Genomic DNA, 6,000 nt, shown 5'->3' with positions numbered 1-6,000 from the left:
CGGTTGGCCTCTGCTCCCACAGCCGAAGAGCCAGGGCAAAAAACTTGAGCTGTGCCTCTTCTGCAGAAAGTCAGCTTTGCAACGGTGCCATCCGCATTGCTGTCGCTCCTCGATTTCCCAACTCAAAGTCCATTACAATGGAACCTCTTTGGCACCCGTGTTCGGCTGCCCAGCATCCCAGGGAGTAGAGCACGAACGGTTGGCCTCTGCTCCCACAGCCGAAGAGCCAGGGCAAAAAACTTGAGCTGTGCCTCTTCTGCAGAATGTCAGCTTTGCAACGGTGCCATCCGCATTGCTGTCGCTCCTCGATTTCCCAACTCAAAGTCCATTACAATGGAACCTCTTTGGCACCAGTGCTGGGCTGCCCAGCATCCCAGGGAGTAGAGCACGAACGGTTGGCCTCTGCTCCCACAGCCGAAGAGCCAGGGCAAAAAACTTGAGCTGGGCCTCTTCTGCAGAAAGTCAGCTTTGCAATGGTGCCATCCGCATTGCTGTCGCTCCTCGATTTCCCAACTCAAAGTCCATTACAATGGAACCTCTTTGGCACCTGTGCTGGTCTGCCCAGCATCCCAGGGAGTAGAGCACGAACGGTTGGCCTCTGCTCCCACAGCCGAAGAGCCAGGGCAAAAAACTTGAGCTGTGCCTCTTCTGCAGAAAGTCAGCTTTGCAACGGTGCCATCCGCATGGCTGTCGCTCCTCCATTTCCCAACTCAAAGTCCATTACAATGGAACCTCTTTGGCACCCGTGCTGGGCTGCCCAGCATCCCAGGGAGTAGAGCACGAACGGTTGGCCTCTGCTCCCACAGCCGAAGAGCCAGGGCAAAAAACTTGAGCTGGGACTCTTCTGCAGAAAGTCAGCTTTGCAACGGTGCCATCCGCATTGCTGTCGCTCCTCGATTTCCCAACTCAAAGTCCATTACAATGGAACCTCTTTGGCACCCGTGTTCGGCTGCCCAGCATCCCAGGGAGTAGAGCACGAACGGTTGGCCTCTGCTCCCACAGCCGAAGAGCCAGGGCAAAAAACTTGAGCTGGGCCTCTTCTGCAGAAAGTCAGCTTTGCAACGGTGCCATCCACATGGCTGTCGCTCCTCGATTTCCCAACTCAAAGTCCATTACAATGGAACCTCTTTGGCACCCGTGCTGGGCTGCCCAGCATCCCAGGGAGTAGAGCACGAACGGTTGGCCTCTGCTCCCACAGCCGAAGAGCCAGGGCAAAAAACTTGAGCTGTGCCTCTTATGCAGAAAGTCGGCTTTGCAACGGTGCCATCCGCATTGCTGTCGCTCCTCCATTTCCCAACTCAAAGTCCATTACAATGGAACATCTTCGGCACCCGTGCTCGGCTGCCCAGCATCCCAGGGAGTAGAGCACGAACGGTTGGCCTCTGCTCCCACAGCCGAAGAGCCCGGGCAAAAAACTTGAGCTGTGCCTCTTCTGCAGAAAGTCAGCTTTGCAACGGTGCCATCCGCATTGCTGTCGCTCCTCCATTTCCCAACTCAAAGTCCATTACAATGGAACCTCTTTGGCACCCGTGCTCGGCTGCCCAGCATCCCAGGGAGTAGAGCACGAACATTCGGCCTCTGCTCCCACAGCCGAAGAGCCAGGGCAAAAAACTTGAGCTGTGCCTCTTCTGCAGAAAGTCAGCTTTGCAACGGTGCCATCCGCATTGCTGTCGCTCCTCCATTTCCCAACTCAAAGTCCATTACAATGGAACCTCTTTGGCACCCGTGCTGGGCTGCCCAGCATCCCAGGGAGTAGAGCACGAACGGTTGGCCTCTGCTCCCACAGCCGAAGAGCCAGGGCAAAAAACTTGAGCTGTGCCTCTTCTGCAGAAAGTCAGATTTGCAACGGTGCCATCCGCATTACTGTCGCTCCTCCATTTCCCAACTCAAAGTCCATTACAATAGAACCTCTTTGGCATCCATGCCCGGCTGCCCAGCATCCCAGGGAGTAGAGCACGAACGGCTGGCCTCTGCTCCCACAGCCGAAGAGCCAGGGCAAAAAACTTGAGCTGTGCCTCTTCTGCAGAAAGTCAGCTTTGCAACGGTGCCATCCGCATTGCTGTCGCTCCTCCATTTCCCAACTCAAAGTCCATTACAATGGAACCTCTTTGGCACCCGTGTTCGGCTGCCCAGCATCCCAGGGAGTAGAGCACGAACGGTTGGCCTCTGCTCCCACAGCCGAAGAGCCAGGGCAAAAAACTTGAGCTGTGCCTCTTCTGCAGAAAGTCAGCTTTGCAATGGTGCCATCCGCATGGCTGTCGCTCCTCCATTTCCCAACTCAAAGTCCATTACAATGGAACCTCTTTGGCACCCGTGCTGGGCTGCCCAGCATCCCAGGGAGTAGAGCACGAACGGTTGGCCTCTGCTCCCACAGCCGAAGAGCCAGGGCAAAAAACTTGAGCTGTGCCTCTTCTGCAGAAAGTCAGCTTTGCAATGGTGCCATCCGCATTGCTGTCGCTCCTCGATTTCCCAACTCAAAGTCCATTACAATGGAAATTCTTTGGCACCCGTGCTCGGCTGCCCAGCATCCCAGGGAGTAGAGCACGAACATTCGGCCTCTGCTCTCACAGCCGAAGAGCCAGGGCAAAAAACTTGAGCTGTGCCTCTTCTGCAGAAAGTCGGCTTTGCAACGGTGCCATCCGCATTGCTGTCGCTCCTCGATTTCCCAACTCAAAGTCCATTACAATGGAACCTCTTTGGCACCCGTGCTGGGCTGCCCAGCATCCCAGGGAGTAGAGCACGAACGGTTGGCATCTGCTCCCACAGCCGAAGAGCCAGGGCAAAAAACTTGAGCTGGGCCTCTTCTGCAGAAAGTCGGCTTTGCAACTGTGCCATCCGCATTGCTGTCGCTCCTCGATTTCCCAACTCAAAGTCCATTACAATGGAACCTCTTTGGCACCCGTGCTCGGCTGCCCAGCATCCCAGGGAGTAGAGCACGAACGGTTGGCCTCTGCTCCCACAGCCGAAGAGCCAGGGCAAAAAACTTGAGCTGTGCCTCTTCTGCAGAAAGTCAGCTTTGCAACGGTGCCATCCGCATTGCTGTCGCTCCTCGATTTCCCAACTCAAAGTCCATTACAATGGAACCTCTTTGGCACCCGTGTTCGGCTGCCCAGCATCCCAGGGAGTAGAGCACGAACGGTTGGCCTCTGCTCCCACAGCCGAAGAGCCAGGGCAAAAAACTTGAGCTGTGCCTCTTCTGCAGAATGTCAGCTTTGCAACGGTGCCATCCGCATTGCTGTCGCTCCTCGATTTCCCAACTCAAAGTCCATTACAATGGAACCTCTTTGGCACCAGTGCTGGGCTGCCCAGCATCCCAGGGAGTAGAGCACGAACGGTTGGCCTCTGCTCCCACAGCCGAAGAGCCAGGGCAAAAAACTTGAGCTGGGCCTCTTCTGCAGAAAGTCAGCTTTGCAACGGTGCCATCCACATGGCTGTCGCTCCTCGATTTCCCAACTCAAAGTCCATTACAATGGAACCTCTTTGGCACCCGTGCTGGGTGCCCAGCATCCCAGGGAGTAGAGCACGAACGGTTGGCCTCTGCTCCCACAGCCGAAGAGCCAGGGCAAAAAACTTGAGCTGTGCCTCTTATGCAGAAAGTCGGCTTTGCAACGGTGCCATCCGCATTGCTGTCGCTCCTCGATTTCCCAACTCAAAGTCCATTACAATGGAACATCTTCGGCACCCGTGCTCGGCTGCCCAGCATCCCAGGGAGTAGAGCACGAATGGTTGGCCTCTGCTCCCACAGCCGAAGAGCCCGGGCAAAAAACTTGAGCTGTGCCTCTTCTGCAGAAAGTCAGCTTTGCAATGGTGCCATCCGCATTGCTGTCGCTCCTCCATTTCCCAACTCAAAGTCCATTACAATGGAACCTCTTTGGCACCCGTGCTCGGCTGCCCAGCATCCCAGGGAGTAGAGCACGAACATTCGGCCTCTGCTCCCACAGCCGAAGAGCCAGGGCAAAAAACTTGAGCTGTGCCTCTTCTGCAGAAAGTCAGCTTTGCAACGGTGCCATCCGCATTGCTGTCGCTCCTCCATTTCCCAACTCAAAGTCCATTACAATGGAACCTCTTTGGCACCCGTGCTGGGCTGCCCAGCATCCCAGGGAGTAGAGCACGAACGGTTGGCCTCTGCTCCCACAGCCGAAGAGCCAGGGCAAAAAACTTGAGCTGTGCCTCTTCTGCAGAAAATCAGCTTTGCAACGGTGCCATCCGCATTGCTGTCGCTCCTCGATTTCCCAACTCAAAGTCCATTACAATGGAACCTCTTTGGCACCCGTGCCCGGCTGCCCAGCATTCCAGGGAGTAGAGCACGAACGGTTGGCATCTGCTCCCACAGCCGAAGAGGCAGGGCAAAAAACTTGAGCTGTGCCTCTTCTGCAGAAAGTCAGCTTTGCAACGGTGCCATCCGCATTGCTGTCGCTCCTCCATTTCCCAACTCAAAGTCCATTACAATGGAACCTCTTTGGCACCCGTGCTGGGCTGCCCATCATCCCAGGGAGTAGAGCACGAACGGTTGTCCTCTGCTCCCACAGCCAAAGAGCCAGGGCAAAAAACTTGAGCTGTGCCTCTTCTGCAGAAAGTCAGCTTTGCAATGGTGCCATCCGCATTGCTGTCGCTCCTCCATTTCCCAACTCAAAGTCCATTACAATGGAACCTCTTTGGCACCCGTGCTCGGCTGCCCAGCATCCCAGGGAGTAGAGCACGAACGGTTGGCCTCTACTCCCACAGCCGAAGAGCCAGGGCAAAAAACTTGAGCTGTGCCTCTTCTGCAGAAAGTCGACTTTGCAGCAGTGCCATCCGCATTGCTGTCGCTCCTCGATTTCCCAACTCAAAGTCCATTACAATGGAACTTCTTTGGCACCCGTGCACGGCTGCCCAGCATCCCAGGGAGCAGAGCACGAACATTCGGCCTCTGCTCCCACAGCCGAAGAGCCAGGGCAAAAAACTTGAGCTGTGCCTCTTCTGCAGAAAGTCAGCTTTGCAACGGTGCCATCCACATGGCTGTCGCTCCTCGATTTCCCAACTCAAAGTCCATTACAATGGAACCTCTTTGGCACCCGTGCTCGGCTGCCCAGCATCCCAGGGAGTAGAGCACGAACAGTTGGCCTCTGCTCCCACAGCCGAAGAGCCAGGGCAAAAAACTTGAGCTGTGCCTCTTCTGCAGAAAGTCAGCTTTGCAACGGTGGCATCCGCATTGCTGTCGCTCCTCCATTTCCCAACTCAAAGTCCATTACAATGGAACCTCTTTGGCACCCGTGCTGGGCTGCCCAGCATCCCAGGGAGTAGAGCACGAACGGTTGGCCTCTGCTCCCACAGCCGAAGAGCCAGGGCAAAAAACTTGAGCTGTGCCTCTTCTGAGGAAAGTCAGCTTTGCAACCGTGCCATCCGCATTACTGTCGCTCCTCCATTTCCCAACTCAAAGTCCATTACAATAGAACCTCTTTGGCATCCATGCCCGGCTGCTCAGCATCCCAGGGAGTAGAGCACGAACGGCTGGCCTCTGCTCCCACAGCCGAAGAGCCAGGGCAAAAAACTTGAGCTGTGCCTCTTCTGCAGAAAGTCAGCTTTGCAACGGTGCCATCCGCATTGCTGTCGCTCCTCCATTTCCCAACTCAAAGTCCATTACAATGGAACCTCTTTGGCACCCGTGTTCGGCTGCCCAGCATCCCAGGGAGTAGAGCACGAACGGTTGGCCTCTGCTCCCACAGCCGAAGAGCCTGGGCAAAAAACTTGAGCTGTGCCTCTTCTGCAGAAAGTCAGCTTTGCAATGGTGCCATCCGCATGGCTGTCGCTCCTCCATTTCCCAACTCAAAGTCCATTACAATGGAACCTCTTTGGCACCCGTGCTGGGCTGCCCAGCATCCCAGGGAGTAGAGCACGAACGGTTGGCCTCTGCTCCCACAGCCGAAGAGCCAGGGCAAAAAACTTGAGCTGTGCCTCTTCTGCAGAAAGTCAGCTTTGCAATGGTGCCATCCGCATGGCTGTCGCTCCTCGATTTCCCAA

This window comes from Psittacula echo (genome assembly GCF_963264785.1).
Source record: "Psittacula echo genome assembly, chromosome: 19".
NCBI classification, from domain to species: Eukaryota; Metazoa; Chordata; class Aves; order Psittaciformes; family Psittacidae; genus Psittacula; species Psittacula echo.
The sequence above is the reverse complement of the archived record's forward strand: the minus strand, read 5'-3'. Positions refer to the sequence as shown.